This window comes from Leopardus geoffroyi, chromosome B1 (assembly GCF_018350155.1).
Source record: "Leopardus geoffroyi isolate Oge1 chromosome B1, O.geoffroyi_Oge1_pat1.0, whole genome shotgun sequence".
In the NCBI taxonomy this organism is placed as follows: domain Eukaryota; kingdom Metazoa; phylum Chordata; class Mammalia; order Carnivora; family Felidae; genus Leopardus; species Leopardus geoffroyi.
Genome location: NC_059327.1, coordinates 133,773,092 through 133,795,730, shown reverse-complemented (window position 1 = coordinate 133,795,730; position 22,639 = coordinate 133,773,092).

Below are 22,639 nucleotides of genomic sequence, written 5' to 3'. Positions count from 1 at the left end.
AACTTTGTACAGAGGTTCCAAAGCCATTGTTTTTAATTTTACATTTAAAGTTTAAATTCCTATCCCCTTGTTTTCATGTAGTACAGGGCTTTGCATGTGATTGAAACCTTTAGCAAAAATGATGGTATTTGAACACTTTATGTTCAGTGTTTATATTGATATATTAAAAACAATGCTATTATTAACACGGGTAATCTAGCATTTTATGGAACCAAGACTTGGAAACTGCTCTCTAAATTCAGGCCTACAGAGTTGAAGGTCCACTTTCGGTAAACTCCCTCCCTGTGTACCCAACTCCCCATCAAGCTTATCTCTTGCTGGCTTTTCACCTGGCTCCTTTGTTGCAGTTAGTCTAAGCCCCAACCAGATTTTAAACTAGAGGTCAGAGACTGGCCTTTGTAACTCCAGTGAACTAGTAAGGTACTGGGCCCAAGAATGCTAATGTGTTTACTAACTTCCCAAATGTTTGGTAATCACCTTCTGAGCATATCTTCCAAACAAGTTGTAAGATTTGAGAAAGGAGCAGAGGTCACAGCTGGAGGGGGAGTAAGCAGGTCCGGGGACTGTGGGTAGACTCTCCGTCCTCCAGTTGAGGTGATTCAACTAGAGATAAGAGTATTCAAGGCCTTCCAGTCCCCTTTGATGCTGGAAGAGCCAGACTGTGGGAGACACTGCTTTTGTGAGTTCAGATGCCAACAGCAGCCAATATTTAATGAGCACAGTGACCAGATTTTGTGTTAATATGTGTTTGATAGGCGTGATTTCATTTCAGTCTCCGTTCCCTATGCAGCTATATTTTACAGATGAAAAAAAGGAAAGAAAAAGGTAACTGACTCATCAGTGGTAGATATTCAAGCTACCTTCTTTTTATCACCAGACCCTTAACCCCTTAACAGGGGTCCTTAACTCCTGTTCCATGTTGTCTTGGCAGAAGCAGGTGGCAGGGAAGTACTTTCTGAGCTCTGACTTGAAACTCTGAGGCTTGGACCAGAGATCTTCTGCAGCAGACTGTTCTGGTCTGACACCATAAAGGAGTATTGCATCAAAGGTTGCTCCTGGGACAGCGCTTCAGCCTGGCTCCTGTAGTCACAGGAACATGCGACCCTTCTGGTGAAGGGACAAAGCTGCTTTCTTTACGTTGAGGTGTAGAAGGTGGAGTCGGGACAAGAAAGGGAGGATGACTGATGAGCCAATGGCAGGAAAAAGATGAACTGAGGGATAGAGGTGGTGCCCAGCCTAGGAGAAATTCAGACCGCCCCAGCTTGCCCTAGCTGAGCTGTTGTCATCCTTGTGGTGAGGTGTCGTGTGCTGTCTTGGAGAGCGCCTCAAGCAGTCCGTGGAGCACTGCACACATGTCAGGTGGTGGCCCTGTTAATGAATCAACCCCTCAACGGTTAGAAGTTGTAGCAGTTCTCATTTTAGATGATCATTTCAACATCCGGTGAGACTTCCTTTCCTCAAGTGAGCACTTGATGACTGAGATATGAAATTGTTCTAATGTAAGAAGGGAGGTGTTGATTTTCAAAGGGGGCACAGTAATAAATAAGAGCGGAGAATAACTCTTGTCTAAAAAATATATTTAAAAATATGTGCTAGTTTGTAAAAAAAAAAAAAAAAAAAAAGAGTTGAGAGCAAAGGCAACGAACGGGGTGAGAGGAGAAGATAGTTTAGAACAGGTTTTAACATCACTGTTACTTTTCCTTTCTGTCTTCAACCTGCAGTAGTGACCCAGGTGAGTGGAATTCATACAGGCTCACTGAGACTCTGCCATTGGATTTTCACCTGGAGACAGCTGAAGTTCAAGGGAAAAAGTTTGCTTTGAAATCCGTTAGACCTGGGCTTGAAGTCTGGCCCCACTAGATTGTGTAATGCTGGGCAATTTACTTAACCTCTCCAAACTCTACTTCCTTCATCTGTAAAATAAGAATAATAATGAGGAGTGCCTGGCTGGCTCAGTGGGTAGAGCATGTGACTTTTAATGTCAGGGTCTTGGGACGCCCGGGTGGCTCAGTCGGTTGAGCGTCTGACTATGGCTCAGGTCATGATCTCGCGGTTTGTGAGTTTGAGCCCTGCGTCAGGCTCTGTGCTGACAGCTCAGAGCCTGGAGCCTGCTCCGGATTCTGTCTCCCTTTCTCTCTGCCCCTTCCCCGCTCACACTCTGTCTCTGTCTCTGTCAAAAATAAACAAACATTAAAAAATAAAAATAATCTCAGGGTCTTGAGTTCATGCCCCACACTGGGCATGGAGCCTACTTAAAATAATAATAACAATAATAATAATAATAATGAGAATTATAGGGGTTCCTGGGTGGCTCAGTTTATTAAGTGTCTGGACTCTTTGATTTTGGCTTAGGTCATGATCTCACAGTTTCTTGAGTTCAAGCCCTGTGTCAGGCTCGTGCTGCTGGTGCCGAGCCTGCTTGGGGTTCTCTCTCTGCCTCTCCCCCACTCATGCTTTCTCTGTCTCTCTCAAAATAAATAAATAAACTTTAAAAAAAATGAGAATCGGGGCACCTGGGTGGTTCAGTTGGTTAAGCGCCTAACTTTGGCTCAGGTCATGAGTTTGTGGGTTTGAGCCCTGCTTTGGGCTGTGTGCTGACAACTGAGAGCCTGGAGCCTGCTTCGGATTCTGTGTCTCCTTCTCTTTAAGCCCCTCCCCACTTGCACTCTGTCTCTCTCAAAAATAAATATACATTTAAAAAAAATTTTTTTTAAATGAGAATTATGTGAGATAATATTTTTCAAAACCCAGCAGTGTGCCTGCAGTGAGCCAGTGTTTAATAAATATTAATTTGTTTCCCTTTCTGTTGACCTGCCTTTGATAATTTTAGTGTTCAGGACCTCTCCAGGCCCTGAACTCTGTGATGTTCCTAAAGCCCATAGGAGGTTTAAAAGTGGGCTCCATTGGGCAGTATTTGGGAAATAACCCTGCTGTGCTCTTGAGACCCAGCTCAGAAACCTGGTGGGTGACAGAGGTCTAGTAGTGTGTGAACTGCCTAATCAAATGTTCCTGCTGACTGTGGGCTCAGGTGATTGAGATTTGTATTTTTATTGTTTTGTTTTGTTTTTAAGTTTATTTATTTTGACAAAGAGAGCGAGAGAGTGCAAGCATAAGCAGGAGAGGGTCAGAGAGAAGGAGAGACAGAATCCCAAGCAGGCTCTGCACCAGCAGCACAGAGCCCGCTGATGTGGGGGCTTGAACTTACGAACTGAGAACTTACGAACTGAGAACTTACGAGCTGAGATCAAGAGCCAGACGCCTAACTGACTATGCCACCCAAATGCGCTGTTGTTGTTTGCCTTTTAGTATTTGTGCTACTGAAGCGAGCTTGAGAATGATTTTTCTGTTGTTGTTGTTGTTACTGTGGGATTTATATATTAAGCGTTTGGGTAAGTTAAAATGGTAGGTGACAGTATGCATTCATTTCTCAATAAAATTCTTATTTCATATTTCTTGTTAAAATGTTACATTAAGGAGGAGCCAGTGGCTCAGTTGGTTAAGCATCTGACTCTTGATTTTGGCTTGTGTCATGATTTAATGATTTGTGACATAGAGCCCCTCTCTGGGCTCTGGGCTCAATTTCTGCTTTGGATTCTCTCTCTTTCTCTGCCCCCCCCCCCCCCCACCTCCCTGCTTGCACATGCATGCTCTCTCAAATACATAAATAGATATCAAAAAAATAAAGAAAAAATAAAGGTCCGTGTTTTAAGAAAATGTGACATTAAGAATATGGTTTAGGGTATATGTAAAGTAAGTGTAGGGGCACCTGGGTGACTCGACTGGTTAAGCATCCCACTCTTGGTTACAGGTCAGGTCATGATCTCCTGGTTCATGAGTTTGAGCCCTGCTGACAGTGTGGAGCCTGCTTGGGATTCTGTCTGTCTCCTTCTCTCTCTCCTCTCTCTCTCTCTCTCTTTCTCTCTCTCTCTCTCTCTCTCTCAAATAAAATTAAAAACAAAACAAAATGGTAAGTGTGCCTTATGTGTAGAGAGAATGTTTAATAATACTTTTTACACTTTTAAGGAAATAAATCATGTATTTCCTTTGGGTTAGCTTGATTTTATTTTATTTTTTTAGTTTATTTATTTATTTTAAGAGAGGGAGGGAGAGGATCCCAACCAGGCTCGGTGCTATCAGCATAGAGCCCTACATGGAGCCCTACATGGGGCTTGAATCAATGAAATTGTGAGATCACGACCCAAGCCGCAATCAAAAGTCAGTTGACCGATGGAACCACCCAGGCACCCCTGTGGGGGTTTGATTTTAAATGAAGGGTCTTTTCTGTTCTCCTGATAATCCAAGATCTACTCATTCATTCAGCAAAGACTTCTGTAGGGTCTTGATGTCACAAGTGTCTACCAGGAACTAGGGGGAGTGGATGGTGAGGGAAGGAGCTGGGGTGGGAGTAGGTTAGCTGGTAGGATCTGTGCTGGAGCTTGCATTCTAGTTACTAGGTAAAGGTATTACCGTCAAGTGGTTATCATTTAGTGCTTTAAACTTTTTCAAAGCATTATTCATAGTCTTCTGTTGCACTTTAACCTCTTAGGTATCTTATAAGGTGGGTAGGCTTAAAGAGGTTAAATGGTTTGCCCAAAATCCCAGAGTTAATAATAAAACTGTCCTCTCAACCTGGAATGAGTTTTCTCTCACCTTCCCAGCCTCCCCTTCACCCCCAGGTCTTTCAAAATCTTACTCATTCTTCAAGGTGCCACTGAAACAACACCTCTTTTAAAACTCTGGTCACCCGAAAAATTCTTTGCTCTTTTTGTGCCTTTGTCCTTTCCTCTGTGCCACATTTTAATTAATGCTCCTCTTTTCTGAATTCACCCTTCAGTACCTGCTCTGTTATAATAGACTCTAAGCATTTCTCCTTTACAGTGGACGTGGTGTTCAACTTGACCAGTAGAGGGTACTGGAGGGACATTGTGGAGTTAGGGAGATTCTTCCTTTGTTTGTGCTTGCTTTTTCTCAGTCCTGCTGTGCAGCTTGTCAGTGTGAGCATGCACACTCTGTGTGTACACATACCCAGTGGTGCTTTGCTTGGCACATGAAGTCTCTTGGCGACTTTGCAGCCTGGATCCGTCGATCCTGTCAGTGCAGACACTGCACACGCCCGGTCTGATTCCCACAGAAGTGCGCAGCTGGCTCTGCGTACCTGCATCAGCCTCGGCCCATCGCACCCCAGAGAGTTGTCCCCTGCTGCTGTTAGTGTAGCCCAGTTCCAGTGACCTTATCTGCCACCCAGTGTGCTGCAGCCACACCCCCGCCCATGACATCTCAACCTCAGTTTTGGGGAGGGACTCCTCTGCAAAGTTTGTTCTTCCCTGGGTACCCTCTCTCAGCTCAGGGTACCCTTTAGAGTTCTCTTTATGTCTTTATGGCTGTTCTGTCATAGTGGGATTGCTTTTTATATTCACTTTCTGTTTACATTGTTGTGTGGTTTCTCTTTCCTGATTAGACCCAGACTAATACAACCTCCAGTGCTTATTTTCCTTGGTCCCAGTGTTATTTCACACATCTGTGTAAATTGTTAACTTCTTTTACAGCAGGGGCCTGTTTAATCCCTCAGCATTATCTCTTGTGCTTTGCAGAGAACCCATGATTAATGAATGATTGAGTTTGCCGCTGTTGTGGGAGAGAGAGAGAGAGGGAGGATGGTTATTTGCTCTTTATGGGAAAGGCAACTCAAAGTTCTTGCTGTATTACTAATGCGTTAACTTGGTGTTTTTGTGAAATCCTAGAACTGCCGAGGCAATTACTTGGTGACCCAATTATTGAAAAGTAGGTTTTAAGGCCTGTCTGTGAAGTCTTCAGGATTGTGTCAATAGTGATTTACTCTACCTATTTGTCTTCAATGACCTTTTAAAAACAAATTGCTCTGAAGTACAGCAAGCCTTTTAACCAGTGGTGCTTAACAATCACACATATTCCATTTCTTCAGGCTAATTTGTCAGTGTCCTCTCACAGTAGCCTCTTCTGTTGTAGGCAGGGTGGTACTTAGGTTACTGTTCAAGTTCTAAACACACACTTGCTAAGCCTCTTCTCTCACCAACCCATGAGCAAAGAGGAGTGAAGGGTATAGCTCATAGAGGAAAACATCTTTTTTTCTCCATTTGGCTAAGTCTATGTCTGGGGAAGCAGTGTAGCCAGAGAAGCAGGAATATTGCCTGTATTTTGAAAGGAGGTGCTTCATTATGTCTCAGAAAGGAAATATTGATACTTGGTATCATTATGAGGCTAATGAGCATTTTTTGAATCTTTAAAAGTTATTTGGTTTAGCCAGTCTGCTGAGTGACCCTCTTCATGTTGTGCTGATTTCAGCTCATGGGTATTTGGCTCTGCCTTTCCTTTGCCCATGCCTGGTCTTCACCAGTGTTTGTCTTTCATTGTCCAAATCTTTGTACCCCTTCTTGACTCCACCCACTCAGATGACCTTTTCATGCTAAAGCAAGATTCCTCTCCTTTATGAAGATAGGATACTTTAAACCCCCAATTTGAAATGTTAGAGGGTAATTATTTGCATGAAGAAAATTTTGTTTCTTTTCAAAAGGATTCACATCTGGCATCCTTTGAATCAGGGAGTGGGTGTGGTTTTTTAAAACATCTCTCAAACTAACTCTCTGTAGTAAGATAGTGACTTAATAAATAATCTGAGAAATATATGCAGTTTCTTTAGAATACATGTAACCTGAACAGAGGTGCTCAGTGTATTATTTTAACAATGCTCAGCACCTACTGTGTGCAGAGTGCTGCACAGTAAACTTGGCACATGATGGGACATTTCCTTCCCTCCTCCCTGGCACCTTCTCTGGGACACTCATGCTAGCTCATAAGCTCTTTACCTTTCCGATTGGCCCCTCCCACTTTCGCATGTAACTTCCTTTTTTTCCTGCTTAATAAAAGTTGTCATTCCTCAAACCTTTATCCCTGACTTCTTTCCCTCTTACAGATTTTTTTCTGTACAGTGTCTTATTGTGGCTACACTACCCACAATAGGTGACTCCCACATCTGGATTTCTAAGCCAAAACTGCTCCCACAGTACCATCATTTCCCTTCCCAGATTCCTCTGTGCCTCTAAATGTAAGTCATTATCTCCCCATCCTAACCTCATTACTGTTAATAGGAGGGAAGTGCATTATGCTAGGTTTCCTGTGTGTTCATTTTGCTCCTTTACTTACAAAACTTAATGGGGCGCCTAGCTGGGTCAGTCAGTAGAGCACACAACTCTTGATCTTGTGGTCGTGAGTTCAAGCTCCACTTTGGGTGTAGACCTTACTTTAAACAAACAAACAAACAAACAAAAAGAGGGCGCCTGACTGGTTTAGTTGGTAGAGCATGCGACTCTTGGTCTCAGGGTCGTGGCTTCAAGCCCCATGTTGAGTGTAGAGATTACTTAAAAATAAAATCTTAAAACAAAACAGGGGCGCCTGGGTGGCTCAGTCAGTTGAGCCTCTGACTTTGGCTCAGGTCATGATCTTACACTCTGTGAGTTCGATCCCCATGTCGGGCTCTGTACTGACAGCTCAGAGCCTGGAGCCTGCTTCAGATTCTGTGTCTCCCTTCCTCTTCCCCCACCCCCACTCTTCTCACGCGCTCTCTTTCTCTCTGTCTCTCTCCCTCTCTCTCAAAAATAAATAAACATTAAAAATTTTTTGAAAACAAAACAAAACAGAAAAACCTTCCAGGGCTCCCAATCATCTACTGTTTATAGTTGGATTCCTTAATGTGGCCTTCAAGTCTCCATCCTTTGGGCCTCAGCATTCTCTTCGGGTCTCCTCTCCACTCACTCTTGTGCTTCCACCAGCCTTGATGCCTGGACAGAAGTTCTTATAATTCCATACGCAGACTTTTGTCTTTAAAATAACATGCTTTGGCATATGTTATGCCTTTCTCCCGTCTTTGCGTCATTCACCTCTAAGTGCTATTCAGGAAGTACAGGGCTTTACAGGAGCATGTAGAAAGGGCACCAAAAGTCAGATTTGCAGAATAATCAGGGAAGACTTATTGGAGGAAGAGGTGCCCAGCAGCAAGTGAGTGTATGTTTAAGAGTTAATCAATTGAAAAAGTTGGGTGGTGGAATAGGGAGCAGACAAATGTATTCCAGCTAAAAGGAAACATACTTGTGATGGTTTGGGTTAAGAAAACACACACACGGGGCACCTGGGTAGCTTTGGTTAAGCATCTGACTCTTGATTTCAGCTCAGCTCACGATCTCATGGTTGTGAGATCCAGCCCTGCATCAGGCTTTATGCCCAGCATAGAGCCTGCTTAAGATTCTCTCTTTCTCTCTCTCTCTCTCTCTCTGCCTCTGCCCTTCTTCTCCTTTTGTGCATGTGCTATCTCTCTCTCTCTCAAAAATAAAATAATAAGATAAAGTACTTTAAAACACACGCATGCAAACACACACACACACACACACACACACACACACACACACACACACGGATCCTTTGAGGAACTGAATGGACTTCAGTATAGCTGGAGAATAGAGCACCAGGCCAGGAAATTATCTGGTGGGCCATGCTAAGAAATTTGACTTTATATTTAGGGGTATGGGAAGTTATTAAACAATTTTAAGTAGGTGAATGGTTGACATGATTTTAGAAGGTCAGTTATAAAGTACAGAATGAGTGTAGTGGGGCAGAAGCAGAGAAACCAGTTGGGGGGGATTAGCAAGTGGGTTCATGGGTTAGCTGGAAAGGACCAAATAGATTTTGGATAATTTGGGAGAAATAGTGAAAAAGGATTTGTAGGTGTTTGGATGTAGGGCATGTATAAAAGAAAAGGGTCAAGTGCAATTCATTATGTGGTGTTGTTAATGGGAAGGGCTGTGGTCAAGGTGGGTAGATAATGTAAATGCTTAGGGGGAGAGTTTAAGTTTGTGATGCCTTTGAATCCCCTCGCTAGTGGAGGTGTCAAGTGGGCAGTTGGTTATCTAAGAGTGGAGCTCATTGGGGAAAATCTGGGCCTAAGAGACACATTTGTTTGGTAGAAATTGAGGGGTGCCTAGGTGGCCCAGTCGGTGAAGCATCTGACTTCATTTGGGCTCAGGTCATGATCTCGAGGTTTTGTGTGTTCAAGCCCCGCATCGGGCTCTGTGCTGGCAGCATGGAGCCTGTTTGGGATTCTCTCTCCTCCGTCTCTCTCTCTCTCTGCCCCTCCCTAGCTCGTGCTGTCTCTGTCTCTCTCTGAAAAAAAGAAGAAATTGAATCACAGTTATACATGAGATTTTCTTGGGAGAGGGAGAAGATGAAAATGCCTAAGAAGAGGAAACTAAGTAGCAAGAAGTTTTCAAGAGATTGAGAAGACAATAGCAAAGACGTGGGAGGAAAAACAAGGGAGTGCTGACTTGGGGACCAAGAGGAGAGAGCATACAAGGATGGCTCAATATCAAATGGTGTTTAACTTCTGGTTCACTCACCTTTCAGCATGCCCCTGTCACCCTTGGGCAGCAAAGGTCCACCACCTCTCAAAGGTACAAGTCTTTTATTATGGCATTTATTTCTTAAATTGCCGTGATGTTTGTCTTCGTTACAAGATTCTGTCATGAGACAGCTGATTTAAGGGCTATCACCTTTGTGTCTTCAAGGGCTGGCATTGTATCTGGACTAAGAAGACACTCAATAAATTAATAAATATTTTAAAAATAAGTGAGAGGGGCATCTGGGTGGCTCAGTTGGCCAAGCATCTGACTCTTGATTTCCGCTCAGGTCATGATCCCTCGATTCTTGAGATCAAGCCCCATATTAGGCTCTGCACTGACAGCAGGGAACCTGCCTGGGATTCTCTCCCTCTCCCCCTCTCTCTGTCCCTCCCATGCTCGTGGTCTCTCTCTTTCTCTCTCTCAAAACAAATAAATTTAAATCTATCAATATTCCTTTATAGCCCCTTGTAGAATTTTCTGCACTCACAATAGCAGAAGTAATGACATTTTGACCGTGCCTGGTTCTTGTGATGGACAGAGACCTCAGGAACAAAACTTTTGTGACACAGGGGGCTTACACTAAGGGAGTATGGGAAATGGCAACTCTTGTAAAAATAAGCCAGTCAGTGGGTGGTAGGTAAGCTGAGGGAAAAGATTTATGAGCAACATCCTGCTCTGGGATCACTGCTGGGGACGGAGGAGGGGGAGAAATTTCTGTATAAATCATGAAGGCAGCTCAGGAAATAAAGTCTGCCACAGGAGAGTCTCAGGGGGGCCTTTTATGGATATCTTTTGGAGAACACATGGGTGAAAGAGAATTGATAGGTGGTATTCTTCTTAAGTTTCTGTAGGGGTTAATGCTGGGCTGAGGTAATCCATCTTTCAGAAGGAGGGAAAAAGGAATAAGAGAAAACAGAGACATAACCCAGAGGGCCCAGAATTACCTGTAGCTTTATAAATGCATGCTGAATAGTGAAAAAGAGAGCGAAGGAGCCATGTGGTAGGGAGTGGAAGATGGTGTCCGTTGGTTTCAGATCTTATATGGTACCCTCTGTGTGGAGTTTCTGCCTGTTCCTTCATTAATCTGCCTTACTTTCTGCTCTAGTTCTGGATGCATAGGTGAGATTTAAAGTCTTGGCCAGAGGGTGAATTATTTGGCCTGGGAAAAACAAAACAAAACAAAACAAAACAAAAAACAAAACAAAACTCTTTTGTCTTTTCAGATGAGAGACACTTGAATTGGGGTGCCTAGGTGGTTCAGTAAGTTAAGTACCCGACTTCGGCTCAGGTCTGATCTCACCGTTTGTGTATTCGAGCCCCATGTTGGGCTCTGTGCTGACAGCTCGGAGCCTGGAGCCCGCTTCAGATTCTGTGTCTCTCTCTCTCTCTCTCTCTCTCTCTCACCCTCCCCCAGTCGCACTCTATGTCTTGCTCTCTCAAAAATAATAAAAAACAGTAAAAAAAAAAAAAAAAGACACTTGAATTATCCCATCAATAGGGGATTGAATTCTAAACTAGGATATACTACAAAATAGAAAAATAGCTATTAAAAAGAATGAGATAATTCGAAGTATATGACCATGACATGATACAGTGTACAAACTACAGAATAAAATCAGATACGATCTTGTTTTTGTGAATAGGAATGTAGAACTCTGTCAAGACAGACAGACATACAATGGGTCTGAAAGGACATTTACCAACCTTGCAAAAATAGGACTATTTAGGTTGCTCAGTAGCATGACTTTTGTTTTTTAAATGTATATACTTTCAAGTAATTTTTTCTTGATGTGCATGTATTAAAATGAAAATATTTTCTAAAATATTTTTGGGGGGCTCCTGGGCAGCTCAGTCGGTTAAGTATCTGACTTCGGCTCAGGTCATGACCTTACAGCTTGTGAGTTCTAGCCCCGCGTCGGGCTCTGTGCTGACAGTTCAGAGCCTGGAGCCTGCTTTGGACGCTGTGTCTCCCTCTCTCTCTGCCCCTCCCCTGCTCACATTTTGTCTCTGTCAAGAATAATTTTTTTTTTAATATTATTGGAAAAAGTGAAGGAATGGTCTCTTGTTCTGCTGTTTTCAGAAGAAAAATAAAGTTAGCTTATTAACTTATTCAGCCAGTAAATATTTGTTTGTTTTGCATTCCAGGCATTATTCTAAGCAGTGAGGATACAGTAACAAATAAAACCAACAGGATCCTGCTTTTCTGGAGCTTAGATCCAATGTAGGGGTAGACAAAGTATAAGCATATAACTGCTCAGGGTTATAAAATAGCATAGGTAGGAGTAAACAGTGTCAGGTGTATGAAGGAAAGCTGGGCTATTTTATGTCCAGTCATTAGGAAAGTCTTCTCTGATATGGTAATATTTGAGAAGAGATCTGAAGGAGTATAAGCCACACAGATGATTGGAGCTGGGTGTGGGGGGGAAACTTTTCAGGCAGAGGGAGCATGTGCAAAGGTCCTGGGGCAGTATGTGTATTCTTCATGTTTGAGAAACAGCAAGGCTGTCAGTGAGTGATGCTGGAGCAGTGATGAGAGGGAGAGTGGTTGGGATGAGGTATGAGAGAGCTAGCAGGAGGTCAGATTATGCAGGGCCTTGTAGGCCATTGGAAAGTTGTTGGAGTGAAATGGAAAACTTTTTTTGACCAGAGGAGTTGCACTGTCTGAGTGTCCTTTTAATATGGTCACTTGGGGAGCTTTATGGAGTTTACACTGTGATGGGCATGAGCAAAAGAAACCATTGCTGCAATGGATAGGGACTATCCTTCCCCCTAATTTCACAAGTAGAGAAAGTTAAGGTTGGTATAGGAACATGAAACATTACAGAGTAGGGACCAGGTCCCGAGTTTTCCTGGTTGTCGTTTCAGCACTCTGTTATTCAGGTAAGGGTATCTAATCTGGGAATTTCCATTGTCTGGTATATTATAACATGTTATTTTTATTATTTTTTAATTTTTTAAAAGTGTGTTTATTTATTTTGAGAGAGAGAGAGAGAGAGCGCGAGCATGCACCAGCAGGGGAGGGGCAGAGAGAGGGGGAGAATCCCAAGCAGGATCCACACTATCAGCACGGAGCCCAATGCAGGGCTTGAATTCATGAACCGTGAGATCATAACCTGAGCCAAAGTCAAGAGTTGGACACTTAACCAACTGAGCCACCCAAGTGCCCCTAACATATTATTATTTTTAAAAAATTTTTTAATGTTTATTTGTTTTTGAGAGAGAGAGAGAGAGAGAGAGAGAGAGAGACAGAGCATGAGCAGGGTAGGAGCAGAGAAGGAGGGAGAGACAGAATCAGATGCAGGCTCCGGTCTCCAGCTGTAAGCACAGAGCCCCACATGGGGCTTGAACTCACGAACTGCGAGATCATGACCTGAGCCAAAGTCGGACGCTTAACAACTGAGCTACCCAGGCGTCCCCTAACATGTTATTTTTAATAGATCTCTGATGAATTATTATGAGCATGGCCCATGATGCTGTACAGAATTTCCAGGGGTTCTGGCTTCAGTGCTCTTCTTGTATGAAGATAATGCTTCTGATCTATGACATTTGCTAAAATGTTGAGTCAGAGTATGAGTTAGTGTTGCTTTGTCCATGGCAGGGTTTGGATGCACCTACACATTCAGCACTTGTGTTTTCAGTGGGTAGTATGCACTGGTTAAGCTTACCTTGGAACCACACTTGAGTGTTCACGTTAAGGGTACAGTTATTTATCCTAAGGCTGGTAAATTAAAGAGTTCACTTCACCAGAAGTTAATCAAGGTCTGCTATATGCAAAGCAGTGTGCCATGTTCTTTAGGAGCCGTAACATAAACAGCAATACCATGCCCTTAAAGAGTTTACAGTCTTGGGCACAACAGCGAAAACATTAATGTTATTAGAGAGTTGCTAGATGATAACTGGGAGTACGAAGAACGTAGAGATGAATTATGAGTGGGGGAGGGGGGGTATGGGAAATGCTTGTTGAATGAGGTAGCACTTGAACTGGGTATTGAAGTTTGGAGACATTTTGTACTTAAGGGACAGCCAGAAGAGCACCAGGGAAGGAAATGGGTTTAGGACAGGGTGACTACAACTGGATTAAAGTATTTTCAGGAGGTGAAAAAGAAGGAGGCAATGGGGCCAAGTGAGACTATTGCATCTGAGCCTGAGTTGTTACAATCCAGTACGGTGGCCACTGGCCACATATGGTACTTGAAGCACGGCTGGTCTGAACGGAGATGTCCTGGAAAAGTACAAGACACCCAGATTTCAAAGACTTGGTCTGGAGGGGGAAGAAAGTAAAACCACTCATCATTAACTTTATGTTGGTTAAAAGTTAAGCAATGAAATTACTTTTTGGTTATATTGGTTTTAAACAAAACAGTATTAAAATTTATGGCCCTGGTTTCTTTTACCTTTTTAATGTGGCTACAGGCAAATTAAAAACTACATTTGTAGCCCCCATTATAGTTTTATTGGTCGTAGCCGATCTAGGCTTGCTAACCCTGGGAGAGGGGGCAGAAGCAGGGTGGAAGGAAAGAAGGAGAGAAGGGATAGAAGAAAACCAGGAAAGGAGAATCTACATGATTTACACTAGTGGGTGTGGGAGAGGTCGGTGATACCCCTGAGGCTCTGGCTGATGTCGCAATCAACTTGAAGGAGCGCACACGGAGGCGTTGGAGGGTGGAGGACAGTGATGATTTCATTGGAGGCCTCTTGATCACAGGCTGTGCTGTAGGGAGATTAATTTGGCAGCAAAATGTGGGGCTGGCAGGAGCTGGAGGTGGGGAGACCAGTTAGGTTGGGTCCCATGCCCATCACAACTGTTTGCTGTAGCCTCTTGGAGGGGGGCAGGGTGAGAGCGTCCTGCACTATAGAAATAATCTGCAGAATTGCTTTGTAGTTTATGCTGAATTTTATAATTCTGCCTCAATCCCTATTTTTTCTTAAATTGCCATACTTTTACCATAGGGAGAAAAGGAAGTATGCAAATTATGATGTGGCCAAAAAGTTTTAATGCAAATATTTAGACTAGTATAGCAACTTCTCTTTTTCCTTATTATTTCTGGAAGCAGACTGGTTTGTAAAGAGAAAGAAGGTATCCTTTTAACAAATTTGCCAAACTTTATTTCCTAGAATCAGAGTGAGGACTGACAGGGGTTTTATTAGGAAAGCCCTCCCTTTGGGGAATTTTCATTCATTCATTCAGAAAGTACTTAGTAAACATTTACTATGGCAGATAGAACATTACAATGTGATGTATCAAAGATTATCAAAATAAGAGTCCCTGTCTGTTTAGCCAGGGAGATAGGCACACAGATAAATTATGAAACTGTGTGACAGATAAATGCTCTCAGGGAAGTCTCAATAAAACTGTATAGGATCGTGGGAGGCAGTGATGCGTCCTACCTAACATCTTTCTGGTTAGAACCATGGATATTCTGCTCATTCTCACTTTCTCTTGGGGGTCTTGGGGTCATACCAGTTTTCTTGAAGTGTTGCTAAGGCAGAATTCAATTTGTGGGTTTAAGTTTAGTCCTACCTAAACTTTGAGTTTCTGTAAATGCAGAGATTTAAATTTTTTTTTTTTTAACATTTATTTTTGAGAGACACAGCACGAGTGGAGGAGGGGCAGAGAGAGAGAGGGAAACACAGAATCCAAAGAAGGCTCCACGGTCTGAGCTGTCAGCACAGAGCCTGACGCAGGGCTCGAACTCACAAACCTTGAGATCATGACCAGAGCCGAAGTCGGACGCTTAACCGACTGAGCCACCCAGGCACCTCAGGATGATATTTCTTCTAATTAATGGTATTCATATAAAATATATTAAAGACTAACAATGTGGAATCACAGGAAAACCTTATTATACACTTAAGAGAAAAAGCTGGACATAATGTTTTGGTCATGTAAATTAAATTCAGAAAAGACTTTTGGGGACTAGCTAAAGATGCAAGTCATGATACAAAGAACAAACTAGCAGGGTGTGGTCTAGGAGATACCACCGTTCTTTCAGTTCTCAGATTCCAGGTCGCCTTCATTTCCTTCCATCTCGTGAATGTTATTGACGGTACGAGCTGGGTTTTTACAATGGGCTCCAATTCCCTGTACCTCCAGCTAATAGCTGCCTCCTCCATCCTCCTCTGTCTGTTGGAACAATCTTTCGATAGCCACAACTGCTTTAAAAACTCTGCCAGAGCATTGCTGCCTAAACAGATGCAGGTCTTTCTGCAGCCTGGTATGCTCACTTCTTCAGTGCCTTCCTTACCTCTCTCATGGGCTCCCTTGTGCAGAGCACCTTTTCTTTCTTTCTTTTCTTTTTTTTTTTTTTTTTTTTTTTTAACGTTTATTATTGAGAGACAGAGAGACATAGTGTGAGTGGGGAGGGGCAGAGAGAGGGGGAGACACAGGATCTGAAGCAGGCTCCAGGCTCTGAGCTGTCAGCACAGAGCCGGACACAGGGCTCAAACTCACAGACCGTGAGATCATGACCTGAGCTGAAGTTGGACGCTCAACCTACTGAGCCACCCAGGTGCCCCAGAACACCTTTTCACCAAGAGCCATGTCTCTCTGTTTTTGACCATATTGGTCCCATGCCTTGAATGATCTTCAAAAGTACTTTGTTTTCCTGGGGAAAATCCTGTTTATCCTACCATAACCTTTAATTGGTTTCGGTTCAACAAACACTTATTGAGGTCGTTCCATGTGCCATATGCTGGGGATACAAACTTGTCAAGAAAGTCTTTCTTTTAAGGAGTTAATAGTCTAAGGAGGTAGGTACACAAATATTTATTAATATTCCTGTGTGTTAGGGTTAGGTGTTAGAAATATCATGACAGAACAGACAGGCTTCCTGCCCCCATGAAGCATATGTTCTGGTTGGGGAGAAGATATCAAATTTTAGAAACTGATCTGTGAGAAGCTCTGTGAAAGTGAAAAACGACTTTGATCTGAGAAAGTAACTAGGAAGGATAGGAAAGTCAATTTTAGATTAAACAAAAAAGGGGGGGTCAGGTTTGGCTTCTCCAAGGAGGTGACACTTTTAAAAAAGACATTTAAGCAAGTAATTATAGCAAAGCGTAATAAAGCTTAATTATCATAGGATAAATGTAGGAGACCTATGTGTAAAAATGTAAATGCAAATGAATAGTTATAATATGATGTGATGAACTCAGTGATACAGGGATGTAACGAAGGATACTTTGGCAGTATGAAGGGCCCACAAGGTGTTTTCTGCCATGCAGTGGAAGAATTTGGTGAAGGGTGGCTGAAGGGCTTTCCATGCCAAAGCACAGAGGTTTAAAACAACTTGTGTTCACAGAGTTTAAAGTACTTTGATGTTAGGAGGAGCCTAGAGGCAGGAAATAAGGCTAAGAAGTGGGTGGTCAAGAAGGGGGCTCTGGAGCCAGAACTGGGCTCAGATCTCAGCCTCTGGCATTCCCATAAATAGGACAAGGTTTAATAATAACAAAACAAAATCTTTCTGTGCCTCCCGTTTCCTCATTTGTAAAACTGAGATGGTGATAGCACCAGCCTTATCAGGTTATTGTGAGGATTAAATAAGTACCTACAAAATGCCTGGAACACTGTTTGACATATCAGGTGCCCACTAACTGCAGGGGTGGTGATTATGGACATAGTATTGCATGGAGATAAGCTATGACTGACTGCAGACCTGTTAAGGGTTACTTGCAGTGGAATGGCTTGATCATTCTTGTGTTTCTCAAATATCATTTTAGAGCAAGTTTAAGCCTGTGTATTGGGGAGGAGGGGACTGGGATTGTATTTTTGTGGATTCTCTGACCTCACCTTTTCTCTTCATTCCCTGCATAATTACGTGTTCCTTCACCTGTGTTCCCACATCATTTTATCTCCATGGTGGCATTTTCCCATTGAATTTTATAGTTTGTGTTTCTCACACTAGACTGAATTCCCTCAGGGTGTTAAAGAGTATGCGTTACTCATCTTTACATGCCCCTGCCAAGGGCAGTGCCTAACACTGGCACATATTGGGCACTCGACAAGTAGTTGTTGAATTTATTTGAAAGGTTTACTAGGGAGTTGCCCTAACTTATAATTCAGGAGAAAGGTCCTCCCATGGAAAAGTCTGGGCATGTTGCTATGGGAGGGTGTTTTCATTCTTTCATACACCAAGTATTTATTGAGTGCCTACTGCACATGGTGCTGTGGGGGATACAAAGATGAATCAACTGTGTACTCTGCCCCGGGTTGTGTTGGCTCTTACAGTTTTAATTGTGGATGTAAGGGAAGAGGTAAATGGTTGCTGATAAAATGAGAAATAGGCTATGCATTGGTTTGGTTGTATTGGGATTTCTGTTTAGAAGTGTAATTGCTTCAGTCAGAGCATTTCAGAATGACTTTATTTTTTTTAATGATGTCTCACTGAAGGTAGCTTATTTCTTGTTGTTACATTTCAGTTTTCTGTCACAACAGAATCTGTCTAATAAACTGCGCAGTGTAAAGTTCACTGTAAGCCTGCTCATTTCTCAGATTTTAATCCTGAATAGAAATTACTCCACACATGTGGGAAGGAGGGGTATATCCTTGCCTTTGGACCAAGTACCTTCCTGGGCTCTTTGTTTTTGCACTTAATCCCTAATCAGCATCGAGTATTATGTTTGATTAAAGGTACCTAGTTACAGGTTTTTATTACAGCTATGGTTTTAAGCTTTTGGTCGTATCTGTCCCTACTTTTCTCACCATAATTCTCTGGCCTCTGTAGCCTACCCTGCTGCCTTTTTATTTTTTCAAATAGAAAAGGCAGGCTTGTTCTGTTGTGAACATTTATCACTCTTTGCTCAGACCATCTCTAAACCCAGAAAAAAAACCTTTCTCTTTTGGCCCAATGCATAACTCCTCCCCCCCCCCTTTTTTTAAAAACATTTTTATTTATTTTTGAGACAGACAGAGCATAAGTGGGGGAGGGGCAAAGAGAGACAGGGCGACATACAATGAGAAGCAGGCTCCAGGCTCTGAGCTGTCAACACAGACCCCGAAGTGGGGCTCGAACTGTGAACTGTGAGATCATGACCTGAGCCAAAGTTGGACGCTCAACCAACTGAGCCACCCAGGTGCCCCTCAATGCATTACTTTCTATTGAAAGATAGATGCTCTCGACTTCAGTGATTTTTAAACTACAGGGATCCCTGCTGAACATCTCATCCTTAGCATCCCCAAACGCCTTAACCTCACCTGCGTTAGTACAGCAGGGGCAGGTCCTGGTACACCAAAACCCTCATGTTTGTGTTGATAGGATGAACTGATATAAATAAAGCATATGTGGGAGTGGAAGTGTATTTAAATTACTCAGCTTTTTAAAGAGTGTGTTTAATAGTACATTTTGTCTTTGTGAAAATTTTATTTGAAAACTCTTATTCTAAAATATCAAACTTGTCAGAGCAGTTACAGTGTCTTTTTAATTAGAAAAGATGCCCAATCATGCAACATAAAAGAAATGGAAATGAAAAGTACATTAAGCTATCCTATCTTGTCTGTCAGGCTGGTAAAAATAAAAAGTTTTACAACAAGTTTATTTTTTTTTTTAATGTTTACTCATTGTTGAGAGAGCGAGAACTTGTGTGAGCTTGGGCGGCATGTGAATGTGGGAGGGGCAGAAAGAGAATACCAAGCAGGCCCCGCCTCTCAGCACAGAGCCCAACTCTGGCTCAGTCTTAGGAACCTTGAGATCATGACCTGAGCCAAAACCAACAGTTGGTTGCTTAACTCACTGAGCCACCAAGGCACCCCATACAAACAAGTTTTATTGATAAGACTGTAGGGGACAAAGTTCGTTCATTCGTTCTTTTCTTTTCATTTCATTTTTAATGTTTGTTTATTTTTGAGGGAAGAGAAAGGGAGAGAGAGCAAGTGAGGGAGGGGCAGAGAGCGAGAAAGGGAGACCAAAGATCCGAAGCAGGCTCTGTGCTGACAGAGAGCCTGACCTGGGTCTCGAACTCGTATACCATGAGATCATGACCTGAGCCAAACTCAGTGGCTTAACCTACTGAGCCACCCAAGTGCCCCTCCTTTTTTCTTTCTTCTTTTTTAATGCTTATTTATTTATTTTGAGATAGCACGCATAAGCAAGCAAGGGGAGGGTCAGAGAAAGAGAGGGAGAGACAGAATCCCAAGCAGGCTCCCCTGCTGTCAGTGTGGACCCCAACATGGGGCTAGATCTCAAAACCGTGAGATCAGGACCTGAGCGGAAATCAAGAGTCTGCTGCCACCCAGGTGCCCCAAGGACAAAATGCTTTCATACATAGCTGGCAGGAATGCAAACTGGTATAACCCTATGAGGGGAGTTTGGCAGTAAGTAGCAAAATATCATTTGCGTTTACCCTTTGATTCAATCAGCTCACGTCTAGGAATTTATCCCCAAGATACACTGGCAAAAATAAGGAAAAGGTATCTACAGGTGTATTTATTATAGAGTGTATGTAATAGCAAAAGACAAAATAATCCAAATATCATTAGGGAGTTGGTTTAAAAGCAACCTGGCTGGCTTTAGTTGGAAGAGCCTGCAACTCTTGATCTTGAGGTCTGAGTTCAAGCCCCATGTTGGGTGTAGAGATTGCATACATATATACATACGTACGTACATAAACTTAAAAGAAAAATCTGGTATTTCAAAATAATGGAGCATTATACAAGTTTAAAATGGAATGAGTACTCTATTTTCTACTATTGTGTGATCTCTAAGGTCTATCGTTTTTTTATTTTATTAAAAAAATTTTTAATGTTTATTTTTGAGAGAGAGGGAGGGGGAGAGAGAGAAAATGAATGAATGAATGAATGAATGAATGAATGAATGAATGAATATGACTGGGGGTGGGACAGAGGGAAAGGGAGACACAGAATTTGAAGCAGACTCCAGGCTCTGAACTATTAGCACAGACTCAGGGCTTGAATCCGTGAACTGTGAGGTCATGACCTAAGCTGAAGTCAGATGCTTAACCGACTGAGTGACTCAGATGCCCCAGGATCTATCATTTTTTTTTAAAGTAAAGTGTAGAATAGCATGTTTAATTATGTTACCTTTTATTTTAGTAAGGGAAGGGGCATCTGGCTGGCTCAGTCAGTAGAACATGACCCTGGGGTTGTGCATTCAGGTTCCACATTGTATGTAGCAATCACTTAAAAAAATAGTAAGGGAAGAATACGGAAATGCATATGCTTTGCTTATATTAAAAGAATAATTAATAGATAACTCAAAAACTTGATGGGCAAAAATAGAAGCTAGACTTTCCTGAATGTGCCTTGCTTTGTGGCTCATCTTGGAACTACTAAATGTTATACATAATTATAAAACAAAATTAAATCAAAATTGTGAAGGGTGAAACCAACCCTTAAAAGTGGAAAGCAATGGGTGCCTGGGTGGCTTAGTCAAGTGTCCAACTTCGGCTCAGGTCACAATCTCCCTGCTTCGGATCCTCTGTCTCCCTCTCTCTCTGCCCCTTCTGCTCCCCACCTCAAAAATAAACATTAAAAAAAAATGTGGAAAGCAACAATGAACAAATGAATCTAATAGTTTGTCAAGTTGGTGGTTTGCCTTTACTGAGAGGAATTACAGTCAGCCCTTGCTGTGAACGAATTTCAGTTATCATGGTTTCAGTAACACCAGGTCTCCAACAGAGTGGTTCAGATTTCAGTTAGCGCAGCAATTTCATAAAGTGCAAACTAGCTAATTCCTCCACAAATCACTGTGTAAATAACAGAGGGCATCATGATCAATAACCAATCATGTCACTTCTTTTAAGGCCTGCCCTGATTGGTTGCTGTAGTTGTGTTGGCTCCTTGTCTCCCAGTGATGAACCCATGGGACATTTCACATAAATGGATAATCTAAAGAGAGACTTGGCCAACCAATATGAAAGTGCAGAAAGAAACGAAAGGTGGCAATGCTGAGAGAGAAATACTGAACGAGCATAAAAGAAGCTACAGAAAAAATGGCTGACTGGGAATGTGCAGACAGGAACACAGTGGAGAGGAGCTTACTGACATAAATGAGGAAAGCAGTTGCAATGAGAGGGAGGACAATGTCCCAGAGGATGAGCTGCCTAAGAAATGCTCACATTAAAGGAACTCTTACTTCACCACATTGAGACATTTCACCACATTGAAAGAGCCAAGGATGAAATGTTGGAAGCTGATCCATACTTAGAAAGGAGTATGACAATTTGCAGGGTGTAGAAAAGATGTTTGCTTTGTGTTGTGACTTATGTAACAAGAAGGTGAGCACTTTTCAAAGCACTCTTAGAAAGTTTTTTTTTTTTAACAAGCAATTCTTTTTTTTTTTTTTAATTTTTTAAATATTTATTTATTTTTGAGAGAGAGAGAGAGGGAGGGAGGGAGGGAGGGACAGAGAGAGAGGGAGATACAGAATCTGAAGCAGGCTCCAGGCTCTGAGCTGTCCACACAGAGCCTGACGTGGGGCTCAAACCCACGGACTGTGAGATCATGACCTGAGCCGAAGTTGGACGCTTAACCGACTGAGCCACCCAGGTGCCCCTAACAAAGAAATTGTTTATTTCTCAATGTGTTTAATGTTTTAAATCACAGCATATTTAGTAGATATTTTACTATTTTGTTCATTTCCCTTAAACTATAACTTATTTATGTTATTTGTATGTTATTTATATATAACTTGTATGTTACTTCTACGTTATATATGTTATTTCCCTGTAAACCTATAGACTTATAGCATACATTTTTAGTATTTTGACAAAGTTGTAAAGGACATGGAACAATTTGTAATTTTGCCCATTGATATTAAGATTGTTTTTGCAGAGTTTCAGTTTTTTATGGTCCTTCACTACTCTGCAAAGTGAGGATTATCTGTATTTCAAGTGACTCTAGTGACAAGCTGTAAACTGTTCTCAGCAAATATGGTTAGTAATGCTAGAGGTATTGTACTGTTAGGAAACAAAATTTCACAATCAAAGAGGATAAGAAAAAACACTGTAATCCTAAACTTAATTGAAAATATCAATGGAAACTAATGATGTCTATTATCTTTTTGAAAATTGCATTTCCTTCTGTCTCTTGGATGGTGGGGGGAGCCTAAATATGGCCAACTCAGCATCAGGGCTCTCTCCCAGATCCCACAGTGTGGATTTTACGTGCCATTTCCCAACAAAAGGAACCAGGCCCCTTTGAAGTGAGGACTGGTTCTACACCTGGGTCTAGAAATGTACAAGATGAGCCTCAAATTTCTCAT